Here is an 18216-nt window from a genome sequence, read left to right on the forward strand (position 1 = left end):
CAACAATTAACTTCACAGTCATATCAACGACGAGCAAGACTATAGCAATTTGACAGGACTCTCAATACAAGCGATATTCCAGCATCTCTTGACGTACACAAAATGGATCACAGAACATTTCTTCCAGTTGCTCCATGACATGGTATACTACAAGCTACCTGTGGCGATGCTTCAAATTGCGTAATAGAACGGAACACATGTGTCCTTGGTTGATAAATCTATATTTTCAGACAGTAACTTTTCCAGCTGACAGAATTGACATACATACATACGTTTAATGTGATTAACCGCTGATCAACAGGTAATGAATTGAAAAGAAGAGTAACGAGAGCTGACACTTTCGTCATGTTTTTAGAAAAGCCACCGAACTTGTCCTTTCCCGCAGCGAGGCTTCTCGTCTCATTCTTTTTTGCTGTCTTTCCTCAAAGTTGGATTTCAACACCCACACAATTAGTCCGATAAACGCACTAACTGCCAGTAAGCAGATGATGACCGATTCGTACTGAGCTTTTGGCGGTAGTTTCTCGTAGAAGCTGTTTTTGTAGCCGGGCTCACCGCTGCCTTTCAAGCGAAAGCCGGGTGCCGCTGTGGTAGGTAACGGCAACACCATGACACACACAAGTAGCACAGTCACCCACCTGTGGAATGTCACTGAACCAACTCTGTTACCAATAGCATGGGATGGGGTCTCCCCTCCTCGGCCCACCCGAAACCATGCGCGAAGCAATCTGTCCACAACCGACTCGGCTGCGCGAATTAATGGGCCCACTGCGGCTCCACAGTGGCAGGAGAGCCGTCGAAGAATTCTTCTCGTGGAGACCGGTGTTACTGGGTTCAAGGCGAGGACTGAATCACCTTCATCCGGTTTGGTGGGGATGGTGTGGTCCGTGGGAAAGCTAGGCGGCTGGACAAGCAAGGAGTTCCTCTCATTGTCTGCGCAGGAGCCCCTTGAAGTCTCGTGACTGCGGCTATCTTGCTCGACACACACTCTTTCCAGACACCGTTCGCCCGGTGACGGACGTGTATGAACAGTTACCTTTCTGTTTCTACATGAGTTTACATCAGTCACATTTCTGTCTATTTCTAGGCAGTCACTCGCTATCCACACCGTGTATTCAGGACGCGCCATGGAGGCACATTCGTCAGGTAATGTCGCTAAAGATGAGCCTCCCGTCCGCTGTGTCTCTGGGCCATTTCCACACTCAGGAACTCCGCCACTTGGCTGCCAGCCGACTGCCTCGCTCTGTGTTGGCGACACCTTCTTCGTTGGCAGCCTCCTTCTCCTCCTCCGGAGACAGCGGCGGAAATGAGCTGATTCCCAGCGATTTTGCGACTGACTTGGCACATACGTCATCGAAGACGTCACGAGCTCATTTGTGTGCGCGTCCTGGAAACCGGGTAAAGGGATGGCGACATAGGTGCGTTGTCTCGGCCTCTCACTCGGCCCGCATTCCCCAGTGCACTGCACAGAGAAATCCGTCATGGCATGTCTGCGCTTTCCTAATCTTGCTATGGAATGAATGCCAAGGAGGCGCTCACCTGTGGTGGACGAGAAAAGAGGGAGAACAAGAACACACGATGCTGTTAGCGTTCGTGGAAAAGAAAGAGAATAATACTGTTGTGCACATCACACGGATGACCTTATACGCAGCGTTCGTCAACCAGTGCAGCAACACGTAAACAAAACGCCGTGCAGTGTGCACTTTGTATTTATTCACTTGTGCATGTCCAGCTTCGTATAACATTCACTTACTCTCCTTCTAGGCATTGACACAATACGCTGTAATTTTATACAGAACAGACATATAACATGTAAATATGCCAATACGTTCGTTCCTATCACCAAACTTTGTTATATGCCACACTCTTCATGCAACTCGTTGTAGGAAGTCGATTCAAACTAACACACACATTGGAGAGTGCATGCTGATAGATATATTGTAAACAAATATAATATTCACTGAATCTCGAAATGAATAGTTGAAAATTGATATGCTATTTGTGTTTATAGATCAACCAGTATCTTCTCTCATATCCGCTATAAGAACTTCGAAACAAAAATCATCATAACTATTACACGCATGTATAGGCGCTGTGATTGCAGTCACAAAATGACGTTCTGGTTCCATTGCTATATGTATTAGCCCGTGGTTATATATCCCGTGCACCTTACAAAAAAGCTCGTCTCTTTTGAAAACGAGTATTTTTGGTTCTGCTGTTTACTGTTCCACTTACTCCTCTTATTAGTGCATATCCTCGCATTTACTCTTACACGTGTGAATGTGTGTGTGTGTGCTTTCCTCTCCCTCCCTCTCTCTCTCTCTCTCTCTCTGTGTATGTCTGTCTTCCTCTCTCTCTCTCTCTTTCTCTCACCCTCTCTCTGCCACTGTAATGGTTAGAAACAAAATACTGGCAGTGTCTTTTGCTGTGTATATAGATCCTTAAAATCCCATGGACATTGATCCAAAGAGGGTCAGGAAATGGCCCCATGTACTTCTTGTCAAACTACACAACCCCTGCAGCGAGAATGGGAAAAGGTATAAAATCCGTAGACTGTGAGTGTAGTTCTCTCCATTCAGAATCTCTTGCCCTCGAGGACAAAGCACTGCTTGAGCTATTCATATTGAAATGACGTGACAAGAGGGACGATTGCGCGTTAGGTGGTTCTTAGTCATACGTCAATGGAGCAGAAATCACTGATATAACATAAATCAGAACCTTATAATGGGGTAAAAAAGAAAGCTGCTAGTAACTTCTCTTCTATTTGAACCACAGAATCAGCCCGATCACTACTTACTGTAAATGTTGTGTAAAATGGTTGTGTTTTAGGGAAGAGTTTATTTGGCATTCAAAACTTTGGTGCAGTAAAGGACAAGCAAAAGATGAAGATGAAAGAGATTCGTCCCAAATTTGATAACTGCGGTAAGTTTTGCAAAACAATACTTGTAGTCTTTACGCAATGACATTCGAACCGAACAGAGTTTGCGCATAACCATCCTAACGACCATAAGTGAGAGGAAATACGATATGTCGACAAGCGAACTTTAGAGAAGGGCAGGACGCACGCCAATCCTTATCTGACGTCGTTCGTGCGGCTAAAAGGTGGGCTACCTTCGCATTTTTGCTGGCAGTAATACCTACAGGAATAGGCAAGACATCGTAATACGTGTCTTGTTCGATGTCTTCCAAAGGCTGTTACTCTAAAAATGCTGGCTTTTTAGTCAACCGAAGTATAAAGTTACCTCTCCTCACTGTAGGATGGTCTGTCCGAAGAGCGTCTTTACTGTCTTTATTATTGACACAACCTCGCATAATTTACAAAGATTGTTTGTACGCTGCTGTGTTTTCCTCTCCAAGAAAGAATATTACACCAACATACACAATGATACGTGTGTATGTATGCACACTGTGGGTAACAATGTTTTTTAGCAGGTTTGCAGATACAAAATCTGTTGTTTTTTATGTTTTTATCGATTTTTAAAAACAAAAATCACAGCAGTCAAAATAAACAATTAAACATTCTTAGACTACATGAACATTGAATAACTAAACAGTTCTTGTCAAAATGACCAGATACATTATGGTGATAATGAAGTGAGAGTACGAAGGATCTTGTGTTGTAATTGTTTTAAACCGCAGAAGGTATCTCATACCAGAGAATTCTCCGCGGTACTGATGGGAATTTATAAGTGTAGACCGAATATAATACATGTATGACCCATAACTGAAAAATATTGACAAACGACCTGGTATTAATTTTCTCCACAGCTGTGTGATGCGAATCACCTCACTTGAGGTCTTTACGTCACAATACATGCAATTACCATTAGATATGCATGGTGTGTGCAATTTACATGCAAATAAATACATTTTCAAAATAAATTACTGTCCTACTGATCCGGTAAGCGAAATACAAATACACATAAAAGCATTTCCCGTCTTTTCAATCAAGTATTGTAGTGTAACTTCAGCTTCAGCGCCGGAATTTATTTCCCAATTACCGGCCAAAAATAAAAGCAATCAATCGAATAAGAGCGGAGAAGATAAGCTATAGACGTCATGCGTGTGATGGATACAATCAGACCCTCACAAAAGCCAAAGAATTGCCACGGAAGGAGACAAAAATTTAATTTACCGCGCTCCTCTCTAGTATTCCAGTGACTAAATATAGTTCTAAATGGGGGTTACTTTCGTTTATATCTCAGGGCAATCATTCTGAATTATGGTATCTTTAGCAGCAAATGCGTCTTTTTATTAGTCAAAAGAGAAATTTCATCTCAGCGGTGGATTTTTCATTATATCTCACCGAATGATAATGAAAATGAAAACAATAGAAATTGCTGTAGTACTACAATTTAAGGAGAAAGAAATGTAATAAAGCTGATAATGTTCATGACGATGAGAATTCATACTGAGCCTTTGCCACCAAGTAAGCTGCGATCTAAAAATAAATTATTGTACTTCGATCAAAAGATCGGCCTTTGTCATTACAATCTCTGTACACTTGGAAAAAAAAACAACTTTGAAATACTGACTAGAGTACCTACAAAAGTCTCAATCTCAATGATACCTGTTATTGTAGCTGTTATTTTCTTTTACAATGGACATGATAAAAGTTATTTGTGTTCCTCTGTTTACTGTCATGATCAAATCACAAACACAAACACGATTCCAAGCGTAAAGTTCCTTCTGATATGTATCTGAGCAGTGCTCTAAACTCTGTCGTAATTCAAGGATACTTATATTCCAAAGACATTCACTGAAATAGTTATAGTAGCTAGTTTTTATACAGTGTATTATTTTTTTTCAGATTCATTGATAATGTAAAATACGCTTTACAGACTATTGTTTCATCAATCTAAAAGCCGGCGGTAAATAAGACGCGTTTTAGATAGATTTTATTTTATTTTTATCTTTTTTTTTGGGGGGGGAAGTGGGTGGAGGGGTGAGAGAAAAATATTTTCGTCTGTTTACGGCACATAGACAAGTTAATTCAAGGGCAAAAACTAGGCGAAGGGGATAATTCATACTTTTAAAAGCTAACGTGGCAAGTTGGAAAGATCAGACCAAACGTCATACGATCACGATTTTATCACAATAATGGTATTGTTTGCCAGGACAGTATAAAGTGACGCGTCAAACGTTTGTACGTATATGTGTGTGAATTCTACCCCGTCACTATGATAGCCTAAGACATCGAACATTTACTTCTACCTTTTCTTTTTTATGTTAATATTTCAGACTTCCAAGATTCTAATTTCAATAAAAAAAAACAATATTGCACAAAAGCGACCAGACACCAGGCAGGAACACAAGTATATAATATATCAAACAAAAAGTCAAGAAATTGTAGATGAAAATAATAAAGTCTGCACAGAGTTTAAGAGCTTAAAAGACATTATACTGATCGACAACCCCACACCAACACGCTTCATAAAACGTTGTTTATTGTTATCGATAATCTTGATTTGAAGAGTCAAACCAATGGTTAGTATGTGAATTCATATCATTGCCCTAAACTTAATGTATTTTCATTTTTATGTATTATTTTGTTTTATATGGTATTAATATGGTGTACAGACACCTGTACAGTTGATGGCCCTTTCTGGTTTCCCTGTATATGCATCAGCAGATCAGTTGACTGATGTCTTAATGGTTTATGCATGCTCTCTTTACAAATGATATTCATGACAACACACACACACACACACACACACACACACACACACACACACACACACACACACACACACACACACACACACACACACACACACACACACACGCACACACGCACACACACACACACACACACACACACAAATCCCAGGGAGCTGACCCGGTACTTGCAGTGCGTGGTGAACTTAGCGGCAAATTTGCGTTCGCATTAAGTGTCAGAAAGGGAAGAGAGAGGGAGAGCCTATCATGCCAAAAGGCAAATTTTACTGGCAGAGTACTGTTATGGTAACTATAGTTCAATCGATAACCAAGATTCCGATACTATCATTGATAATACTAATAATTGAAGCGATCATGATCGTAATAACTGTTCAGATACTAATGATGACATGACTTAAACTTGAAAAACATTTCAATAGATAAATCAGCAGTGGCAGTCATTTTCATGCAAAGTAATGATTCTTGTGCCCATTTTTTTTTTTATTGCAGCTGATTGATTACGTCGAAGAAGGGCAATTTGCCGATTAGTTGCAATGATAGTTTTATTTCAAAGAAAAGAGATGTTTCTCCAGAAAGAAAAGATGCACTTTCTTGACTTCTGACAATAATTTATAGAGAACAAAGTGAAATGATAACAACTATAACTGCAATACAATATTTCTAGTGCTGAAAAACAAGCGGGCTCAATCCAAGCATAAAATATTCTTCTCCTAACTATTCAGAGCAAAATGTCACCAATCACAGTAAATAAGCGCAAATCAATAACTCATATAACATGGAAGGCAACATAGAAAATGCAGATGTAATAAATTCAAAAAGATATTAAAGCGCATTTGGAGCTTACGGTACATTTGCCACTGAAAGATTTGCTAGATGAGCAATATGTTGGCCTAGAATTGATTAGTTTCAGCATGAAAAGGATACATCACTTAACCTTTTTAAAACTTAACCTCGTTCTGGAAGGTAATGATGATGATGCCAGGGAGAGCGCAACTACTCGGGGACGCCACTACCTTGGATCGCCATCTCTCTGGCAAAGGTTGCACGAGGTAAATCTTACAGCTGTAGATGGGTAACACGCCTAACCTATATTACCCTTGCTCTTAAGTAATGCGACGGACAGGGTAACACCCACACCCACACACATACACCCACTAGACTATGGCGTCTGCTCACCATGTTTGCGTAAAAATCAAATTTACTTTGCCCTTCCCGCCCTTGTTCGGAACGTTTTCTTTGGGCGCACGGCTTTTCCCAACACGATCCCTGGGGCCTTGCCGTCTTTTTTCTTAAATTTACAAACTTATCATCAAAAATTATAATGAAGGCAAACAAAGAAGGAAGGCCGGCGGTGTTAAATGTCTTGCGGCTGAATCGCATGTTAATGGCTGCACGTGTGAACTGCCTTGTCACCTTCAAGCATCTACCCGTGCAATTTACGTTTTCCTCTATACCTGAATTGGGCCCACCAGTTCACAGTCAATTCGCAGTCCTTTGGTTTCTTGCTCATATTTGATGTCAAGAGTAGATTCATTAAATACGAGTTGAAAAGATTCTTAGGGAAAACTGAGATGCTTAGGCATAACGATGAAACATGGTGCTCACTGGGACATCGCTTTTTCGTCTCCCAGATTGTAACGAGGAAGTAATCATCAATGTAAAAAAAAGAAGATAATAATAATAATGATGATGAAAAATAAAGGAAAAACAACAAACTTGTTACTCAGGTCCGTCTCTATGATGCTTATTCGGATGTATCTGATAAAAGTCATGTTAAAAACTATATTTTCAAAAGGTCATTTTATTGTGCTTACTTTCTCCGACTTCGAACGGAATCTCAATCAAGCCAAGGCTGTATTAAAGGCATAATTTACCATTTGCAAATAAAACAAAAATCCAGTATTATTGCTTTAAAATAGTTCTAATTCGATGTGAGTTATTGATAGAATCAACCACTGTAAAAATTTGAATCCGTATAATTGATGTTAAGTGTTGTTAAATACACAAAATGTGAACAATAGTTATAATAAAAATGTCTCCAGACTAAACCGTCTACAGTTACGGTTTATCGAGGAAAAGCACTGATCTCCTTAAATTTTAGGCTTTATTGCGAAAATTTTATATGTAAGGATGTTTTGTGATACAACAGACCTACGCATATGCATCAAATGTGATATTTTGAACTTTTTTGAAAACACTGCTCCCAAAGGTAAACAGGACCTTTAATCAATAAATAAGTTACGGATATACAGCATTACGGGATGAAATAACACTTACCATGCTTACTGGATGTTGGGATACTATTTGAATATTTGAATACGTTGTGCATTATAATCTGCAGGGTAATTCAGGCTCTGCTTTAAATCCCCTAGAAATTAGTTTTATTTATGAAATGCTAAAATTCTTGTAGAACTAGACCCTGTGAGTTTCTTGCTGTCATAAAAGGATACGAAAAGTGATAAAGAGCACTCAGAAAATTAGGGCTACGTTTCGATTGGAAGGATTTAGATTCAAATTGTTGTGTTCGGATATCATCATTTTTATGCTATAATGATTTGATAGTCAGTGTAAGAAACGGTTGCAATTACCTGCAAATTATCAAAGGCAAGTCGCGCTGTGGAATTATGAATTTAAAAAGATGCATAGGGAAAGGCAAAAACTGCCATCTCAATCAGCCCTTAATGATATACAAACGACTTCTACTTTAATAAAGAATAAACTTCTTCACACATCACCACGCTTATACTTGAATCTTATCTAGCTCAGAAGACACTCTCCGCGTGGGTTGCAAATAATATTATCACTGCCTCTAAGCTACACATTTTCTCAGGAGGAAGATTGTGATATTCGACAGCCGTCGATGGACCACAATGAGAAAAAAAAAATGAGAAAGAAATGTTATCATGTGCGCATTGTGGATGCTCCTCTGGTCTAACCCAGAAAACAAAATGGTGCCGAATAACGTGTTGCACTCGAGTGCTATACCGCTTGAATCTAAACACAAGCACTACATTGATGTGAGCATACCCAAATTCTAAAGCGATCGACAATAAAAAATCATTGTCAGTTAAAGGTTGTAAAATGACACAGGGACACCTTGCCGCCACTCCTTCCAATACCTTCGAACAAAGACAAGACCTGTGGAATGCGTTCGAGTACAAAAAGGACGAAAGGACCATTAAAAGGGTACCTGCAATTCCAGACTCCAGAATGGCAGTGCTATGGTGGCTGCTGCAAGTGTAGATATTGTGTGATGTCTGGACGATAATGTGAGTTGATAGCAATGTACAACTTGGGTTTGTTTGTTTGTTTGTTTTTTACCAGTAGAAAATCTATTGTTTCAGATACCATGGTGCCAAAACTGTAGCCTCAAGTAGGGCCTCTGCACATGGGAACAAATGCCAACCTCATCCCATTCTCACCTATTACCAAGATCTATAGTGAATCAGGCAATCCAACATATCCTTCTTGTTAGCATGTTAATTGATTTCAACATAATTGAGATATTTTTTATTTCATTTTTAAATCGGAATAAGAGGAATATCTAATCAAATAAAACATGGATTGGTCATCCACTGAGATTTGATAAGTTTTCAGGTGATTGTCAGTTGCTTCGTATCTTTTCTGTTTTTTAAGTCATCGCCTTGAATAATGAATACACTATACCAGACAAGATTCGAACCCATTACTTTCTGTTTACAAATCCTTTGGTGCTATCCACTACACCTCGGGCTTTGGTGTTATCAACTACACCACGGCCCTTGGGTGTAATCAACTGCACCACGGCACTGTCGTGATATCAACTGCACCACGGCACTTTCGTGTTATCCACTACACCACAGTCCTTTGGTGTTATCCACTACACCACGGTACTAGCAAGAGCGGTATGTACATGTGCATGTGTATACTGAAACGACTCCTTTTTATAACATCAGTGTCAGTTGCTGCAGGTTGCAAGGCTGACATCAAGCCTTGCCCGTCTGTATTTCAGCCCCTGCAGGTCACACCCCTACCATCACGTTGTCCCCGCTGCTAATCAAATTTCGGACGCATAGGTTTTGGTCCCTCAGCATAATTTTCTGATCAGTATTCATCTTCCTGTCGTGTCTTTCACCCCCGTCCATCGGGCAGGAAACACCTCTCCCACTCAATATTGATGACATATTATTTTCCAGAAAGATAGAGAGAGAGAGATGTTTGTCTGTGTGTGTGTGGGGGGGGGGGGGCGGATGGAACAGTAGATGGCTTGTTTGGTCGCCTTGTGGCCGTCATACAATGTACATATTTCTTGACAGCTGGCCCTAGAATGATTTCAGTGGTCATTGTTAAAGTTAAAAAAGGAACGTAATAACAACTCCACTGCCAAATTGACTGTCAAGAATTGAAGGATACGCTCTTTATGTCCTTCGAGGGTTTCATGACTGAAATTATAATTTCTCCTGACTCTGTTGTATTAAACAGTTGCCTTTTTTTAGTTCACATAACTATGTCCTGTTAATCAAATCAGTATTCATCTGTACACTCCATGTGTTACCTAGAACTGCTGTATACACACGGCCATTTTTTTTTTTGGGGGGGGGGGGGGGTAACACTGCAGTCCTTAAAATTACATCCGAACGTCCAGAGATCATTATTTTTCTTCTTTTTTTGTAAGAAGCACAGCCACAGTTGCGAATGTACAGACATTTGACGTATCAATTGTTAAATGGGTCTATTTTGCGCAAAATAATGCTATTTTCAATATTCTTATTTGATACGGTTCAATCAATCAGACAAAATTCCATAAAATTGCTCGAGGGCACATGATTAAAATAAAAGTTTAAAAGGGGGGGGGGGCTGGGCACGAGAGTGGCAAGTAGTCAAGAAAGTTAACATCATTTCCCTTGTTATTTCGTGACTACACTATCTGTTATCTGGAAAAGGAGAGGCATGCGTGAGGTGGATAAAGATAATATCGCCCTATTAATAGACAACCGGTAATGAAGTGCAAGTGATGCGTTCACAGTGCATACTTACGTGTCATACACACATTATTCAGGTACGGCTCTATTCTTGTATCTTTTGTTTTTTTGGCTATATCCCGCACGGAATTCTTTAGAAACTGAGCTGTAATTGCCCGCTGATCAACTGAGGACCTCTAAATTGCAATGCAAGGTGGAAAGTTTCACATAACCGTGTGGCCTGGTGTGTTTGTGTACATTTGTGTCTGCATTAGTTTGGGTACCGATATGCAAAAAAAAAGAGAGAAAAACTAAAATAAAAAGTGTACGAAATATAATACGACATATAAGTGCCTGCCAGCAAAGACAATTAGAGAGAGATAGTGAGAGAGTAAAAAAAAACAAAAAAAACATAAACAGACAAAGAGAGAGAGAGAGGGGGGGGGGAGAGACGAGCGAAACAGACTAGGGGGCGGGGTTCTTGGCTTGAATCTAATTGGCCGCTGAGAAAAGTCTCCAATTCTATTTATTTGTTTCTTTGTACTCTCTCTGTAAACCGGCCTAATCAGCGTTGCAGGCATCGGGCCTCAATTCTATTCGCATTTATAGGTCCATCTAGTGTTAGGAATGTGATGGGTCTGTGCACGTGTACCCTTCTATATTGAACACTAACAAGAGTGGCGCAGTGGCGGTTTGTAAGAGTGCCATTACCTGTCTACGGTAGATGAAAAAAGAAATTACCATTTTTCTTCTCTCCCTCTCATGTTTGCATAATTATTAATGGATATATTATATGAATGTATACATTTTCATGTGTGTGTATACCGAAGGGAGAGAGAGAGAAATGTATATAACCACAGTAAACGCGCGTTCACTTTTCCATCTCTTAATGGTAATATATGATCCTTGCGTGAACATGGATCAATAAGTTTATTGCAAAAGATAAGACTGGCTTATATTTTCTTTTTCGGTTTTGATACCACTACAGCTGCCGTTACCTGGTGTGAAATACCACTGCAACAATGTCTTTTACTACATCCCACTACTACCCCTAATACACCTACACAGATATTGCCACAATTCGACTTATTTTTCTCCTTTTTTTTGGTAGAGCGTATATGGTTTTAAGATTTGATTATAATGTTAGTAGTAATTCTTTTTTTAGTAATCTGTTGCTGTTACTGTCACTCAAAAGGTATCATCCTCGCCCTCCATACGTTGTTTTGCCAAAATGTTCATGTTGTGCTACTCAATGATATTATGGAACTTTGCGTCATTACTCTACCTAGGTTAATTCCTGCCTCGTCCGTTACGAATATTCCTTACCCTCGGCAAACAGACACTCCCCGCCTTTTTATTTCATGTATTTGTCATTATTATTATTTCTTTGTGGGTCTCCGGCGCAGCTTCATCGCTCTTTGTTAGGGAGGCGTGAAAATCAATACAAAATGCGCAAATATCATTACCAGCCCTGTCTCCCCATAGTCGTGTATATGTCGCGTACTAAGAGTGCAGAATATAATGTGACATATAACAGATATACATAAAGGAACATAATGTATAATATATGTCTCCTATATGCCTACCACTAAAATAGAAGGTTAACCATATGCTGACATGAGAAATGAACAACGATAACTGGGTTAATCAAAATTACACGACGGAGAAAAGATAACATGTGGACCTATTTCGAAATTTGTAATCATAACCTTGGACTGCCTTTTTGTTAGAAGACGACGTACTATTTGTGCCCATGCATCTTCGTCTATCGTGGCGCGCCATTGGTTTATTTTTCTTAGATTTTCTTTTGGGACACCGTACCTCGCTCTGACGTAGAGATATGCTCTGTACACAAACGAAACGGACGCGACCAACACAATTTGCACCTCCTGGTTTAAGTAGGGATTTGTAATTGTGCGTCGCTGTCAGCCAGGCTGGACTGTCAGCCGTATGAAATTGCACAAAGAACATTCGCAAGATATTTGAACTACATTCTGTTGACTCCCTATTTCGCTTTCTGCTATTTTCTCTCATGAAACGCCGTACAACACAGTTTGCATTCCTGACGACTTTAAGGTCTTTATATTCAAATAAGGCATGGTATAAATTTCATTATCGGGTTGGTGTCATGGATCGTAATAAAAATAAGAATAAAATAAAAATCATTGTTATGATTCTAACACGTGCACTGCTCCTTGTCTGAAACCGAAGATGTCTCCACGTTCATCCTTTTGTGTAACTTTTCTTTTTGGCCTTTGCATGACGTGTTATATTATATATAATATTATATACATACATATATACTTTTCAATATATTCATTGTTTATGACATTCAACACATTCAGAATACAACGTCTGCATTGGAACTCTGGTTGTTATTGCAGTACACCGTAATATCGTTGTATTTTATGTCTGAGCAAACCTTGAATATGCTTCGATGAGCACAACGGTGCATGAAATCAAATTACTTAAGCGGCAGAAAATTACGTCACCCCATCAAATCAGATTTGCAACTGAAGTATAGATCCTGACGTTTCACACGCGGCCAAGAAATTTAAGAAAACTAAAATTGGAAACAAAGGTAATGTTAGTGTAGCACAAAACATCCCGGACAGCTTACCAAAGTTTGGTCCAGATACCAGTAGCTTGCTATAAAGCATGTACAGATGATCTGCAATGGTGAAAGACAACGCGGTTCGCTTGATATCCCCTGTGTGTCGAACCACTGCTATCCTCTGCTCTACGATCACTGTCGATTGTTTTCCGGGATAACTTGTGCCCACAAAACTATTACCTTGTTGCTTTAAAGCCGCAAATGCTTTCTGAAGACGCGTCTCAAACAACTGACGCTGCCAGTCAGTGCCAACTAACCTGACAAATATCCCATTATTTGCAAACTGACGGCAAGCGAGTCTGAAATACTGAGAGAACCACTCGAGGCAACCGCTTGTCTCGGCGAACTCTTCTTCGATTTTGGGGACCAGATGGCTACCGACTGAGTGCTCACACACTACCACAACCACACACCCAGCTCGCGATACACTACACATGGTTGGCGTCAGCAGGGAGTTATCGAACGGAGAGCATTATTTTGGTGCTGTATTTCAAGCAGGACCTGTAGATAGAGATATCCGACTCACAACACTCATACTCATTTCATGCTCCAAGCCTACTAATATGATAAAAGACGAAACAACCGATAGTGTATTTATTTGTTTGTTTGTTGTTGTTTTTTTTTTGGTTGTTTCTTTTACCATGCAGACCTACTTTGACAGAATATAGCGATTATCTTAAGCTGAGTTTTGATGACAGGTAGGACTAGTTCTGAGCAGGACCATTAATTCTGCTATGAGATATCTAAGTCAGGACGTTGTGATATTGCGTTGATGTAGATGTAAAATGCAGGTTCAACTTGTTCGTCAGTAGATACAAAGCACTATTATCACGAGCTTCCCTTTTGGCAAAGTGGGGAAGATTTATATTAATGGTATCTTTATTCAACAAATCATTGATCGCAGCCAGAAGCTGAATTACAAATGATTTTACAAAAATGAACAATATATACATACACAGTATTACATAAATATACGAATGTAAAACTACAAAATCAAAATAACACACAGGCTCATACAAAACAAGAACCATTCAACAACAACAAAAAGAAATCCTCAGGCACTGCATACACACGAAAATAATGAGAATTTAAATTGACGTGGACATCTGACCGCAAAAGTTTCCAAATCACTGCCAGTCAGTACATGACTATTCACTTAATTCCATATCAATATACCTTGAACCATTTCATAAATATATAGAAAAATACATTTTCACTTGACCTTTCACCATAAACCTTTGACTTCATAACCCGAAATATTTTCTTTATAAGGTAATACAAATATACACCAAACTTCTGAAAATACCGGTATTGCTCAAGCAAATAAAAAAAAAAAAATATTAAACATTTGTCCTTAACCTTTGACAGTTAAATTCCAAAACAATAAATACATACATATTTACTAAATTTCATGAATATACCTTGAACCATATTTGAGATATAAAGAGGAAAAAAATGCCGTTTAACCTTTGACCTTTGACCTCTGGCTCGAAATATTCTCTCAAAAGAAAATTTCCGGTATTACACAAACATTTAAAAAAATGTAAACACTAAACTTGACCTTTGCCTTTATAGACACATACACCCATTTTTTTTTTTTTTTTTTTTTGTCGTTGCAGTTTTAAGATGCATCTCATAATGGTAGGGTTTAGTGATCATGTGTTACGGTTGTCAAGTAGTCAACTATAGGACATCATTCACATGCCATGCACAATACATGTATCTTTTCAAGGGACATCCATATAATTTCAAGGTTTCCTTTTGCACAAGTTGCATTGAATCCAATATTATGAATGAACCACGGATAATGTATTCAGGTGCCTACAAACGAATCATTTCATTATCATGTCATGTTATGTGTATACACATATATATTTATACATGAATGTGTATGTATACACGATGCAATGATAGGAAAGTTTAACATGATGGGGAATTAATATGTAGTATATTTGTCCATAATTGTAAATAATGTGAATGTATTACAAGGACTATATTTACGCTGATGGAGTATATTCGCGCTGTACTATATCGCCTCTCATACACAATCCACCCTGGAAAAGAGCATTTGTATGATGTAAGGGATTACCGCCTAATTAAATAGAACATCGCATTATTGATCTCTCAATGTCGCATTTCTCAGGTTTCCACGCCGTTGGTAGACGAATGACAGGGAGAGAGAGAGAGAGAGAGAGAGAGAGAGAGAGAGAGAGAAAGGGGCCCGGGAGAGAGAGAAAAAAAAAATGTGGGGCATGCGTGTTCTTGTTAATGTTAATTCTATGTCTAAATGGACTTATAGTAATATGCATGCATATAGATATAGTGCATACGTATGCCTACATATTTATTCATGTACATTATTATGATTGTGTTTTGACAAAAGAAGAAAAGAAAAGGTGGGAACGAAAATGTGACCAAATTCAAGGTGACGAAACCGACGGACACATACACACCAAAAAAAAAAAAAAAAACCCAAACAAACAAACAAACAAACAGACAAACATCTGTGTGCAGATGTATATCCTCGATACAACTGAGGGGAGAGCGTGCATTGCAGAGGGTCGCACAGGAAACTACGTGTTGCATTTGGATTGTTAAGGTAGGTCTCGTTTGTACAATGTTTGCTCGCGTGTTTTCTTTTTAGTTGGTGACATAACAAAGTCAAACAGAGTAAGGAGTTTGTGACATTTGGAGGATTTCATGTACCCATGTTTACAGCAGACCAGACAACAGAAAACAAAAAAGAAGCGAAAGAACAACCACAGACTATTCAATGTTACATCATATCTCTCTTTTAGTGATTCCTACATTGTACACTCGCCTGACATTTGGCATTATGCCCTTGGGAAGAGTATTTTCCCCTTGATATCACGTCTCTTTCCATATCATATTTCGAATATTGCCAGACATTGAAAGTGAATCTAATACAAGTTGAGTCTGTGCCAAATCTTCCCTGATCTAGGATTGAAGAGCTCAGATAAACAGTAAATGGGGAGTGATGAAAAGGTTTCATAGTGCCTAACCTTTGCCCCTTAGGTTTTTCAGAAGCAATAACTCACAATGCTTTTTATGCTTGTTATTTTCCAGACGATCACGTTACTTATCCTGCGATAGTAGATATAACAAGGTATAACTGGAAAGACATTGGCCATCTAAAAAAGAAAGTTACAGTTTACTTTCTGTGACATCTCATAATCCCATTGTTTCTCTGAATATAATACTGGTTGGTTTCATATCTATTCTATTACAATTATACTCTTGCCATTTGCTTCCGTGAGTAACCTTTTCGAGAACCGGAGATAGCATTTACTAGACATATTGTGGTATTTATTATTAAATTTTTACGTGAAAACATTAAGGAATCAGCTGAAATTATCAGAATTTTTTGTATGTTATTGCAACATACATTTTAACTGATTTTTTTTTTCCCCGCGACTCACAGGAAAGATGTATCAAGAATGTTGCTTCCACCATGATAAGGAATGGTGATACTACATAATATTTCGGAGTCAAAAAATATCATGGCATCCTACAGAAAAAAAAAATGATGACTTGCTTCTTCCGGTCGATCCCCCTTTTTTAGTATTATATCTTAATCTAGTATTATCAGGCAAATAGTGTACATGCTTTCTGAAACTTCTGATACCTCTACTACGTAAGTGTGGTTTTTTTTTTTTTGATATGTGATACTATTATACGGTAAAGATCACAGAGATGTTTTGGAATAATGCTATTTGATATTAGACTGCCTTACGCTTGACTGATAATGATTTTTTTTTAATCTCTTATTCTTGTTATTCAAGGGTAGTGGCTAGTGAGGGGATTTAACATTAACATTTCTTTTCAAAGAAATGCTTCTGCCATAAGATCTGTTCGGTTCTCATGCTGCTAAAAGTTACTGACCTTAGCCCGGACTCTTCCGGGTTCATTCTCAGCTGCGCATGCAAGGTTTTAATAACAATAAGGTTTTCTTTATTCAGGGTACTTAGCCTCTTCAGTATTGCCACTGCTCCACCAGAGGGCCCTGCCATTTTTATTTCCCTAGCGTTTCCAGGTACCCATTCATAACCCTGCGTCGAGAGAGACATTGTGGGTAAAAATATCTTGTCCAAGCACGTAAGCACTGGGCGGGAATCGAACTCGGGTCCTCCGTTTGAGAGTCGGGAGTCTTATCCACTATGCCACAGCACCACATGTTTTCTTTGTCTTTGGTATGTTGTAAGTTGGTTATTATTTGGATAATTGTTATATGTATATATATATTGCATGCATTCGAGCTTTAAACAAACAGAAGAGTGAAATTTACCATTTTTTCGTGCAATTTTCACATTTTTATAAGTGTTTATATCTATGAATGAATTTCGATAATAATACAAAAGAAAAGATGTGTACCTTTGGTATGCGTATGTTTTCCTGTTTAAATTTCATTTGAGCTACGGATAGTTTCTACTCTTAACCGCGTCCGGCCTCTTTGTCACTTTGTATTTGAAAAAAAATGAAAGAAAAGGAAATCTAGTGTGAAATGCATTACTATGGCGTGGCTTGAAGATATGTGCATACTTGGTGTATACGCGTGTCGGTAGATTTCATTTGCTGACGTTTTTCATATTTTTCATCATTATTTTTTTTTCTCTCCAGACAGCCGGCATACCTGGCGCATTGACATGTTTGTCGAGAATCGACGAAAGGCGCGCAGGTTCACGGGCCGTCAGCTGCAGCTCAAACAAAGCGATTCACAAAGAATCTTGCAAATACATCATCCGGCTGAGAGACAGAATGAAACGTGATTAATACGAGCAATGAAAATCAATAGCGAATCAACTGTGTGGTACCCCACTATCTACAAGAACGGCGCTAAACTCTGGCAAACATAAAACAGAAGTGACCTTTCAGCTCAGCATTTCTTAAGTAATTTAGCAGAACCAGAAAAGAAGGATTTTTAATCATAGTTTTCCCCAGTGCATAATCGGAAATATACTTAAG

At 38.9% G+C, this 18216-nt stretch overlaps 1 long non-coding RNA gene across 1 annotated transcript in view; it reads right to left on the reverse strand.

The window, feature by feature from the left end:
* Positions 1–1441: 1441 nt before the first annotated feature.
* Positions 1442–18216, reverse strand: part of LOC139737136 (uncharacterized) — a 110993-nt gene continuing 94218 nt past the window's right edge. Inside the window, exon 3 of the long non-coding RNA XR_011711362.1 lies at positions 1442–1539. This is a non-coding gene — a long non-coding RNA (uncharacterized lncRNA). The remainder of the gene's footprint in view (positions 1540–18216) is intronic.

The sequence above is a fragment of the Diadema antillarum genome, unplaced genomic scaffold, assembly GCF_040938485.1.
Source record: "Diadema antillarum isolate AM-2024a unplaced genomic scaffold, OU_Dant_1.0 seq00000682_RagTag, whole genome shotgun sequence".
In the NCBI taxonomy this organism is placed as follows: domain Eukaryota; kingdom Metazoa; phylum Echinodermata; class Echinoidea; order Diadematoida; family Diadematidae; genus Diadema; species Diadema antillarum.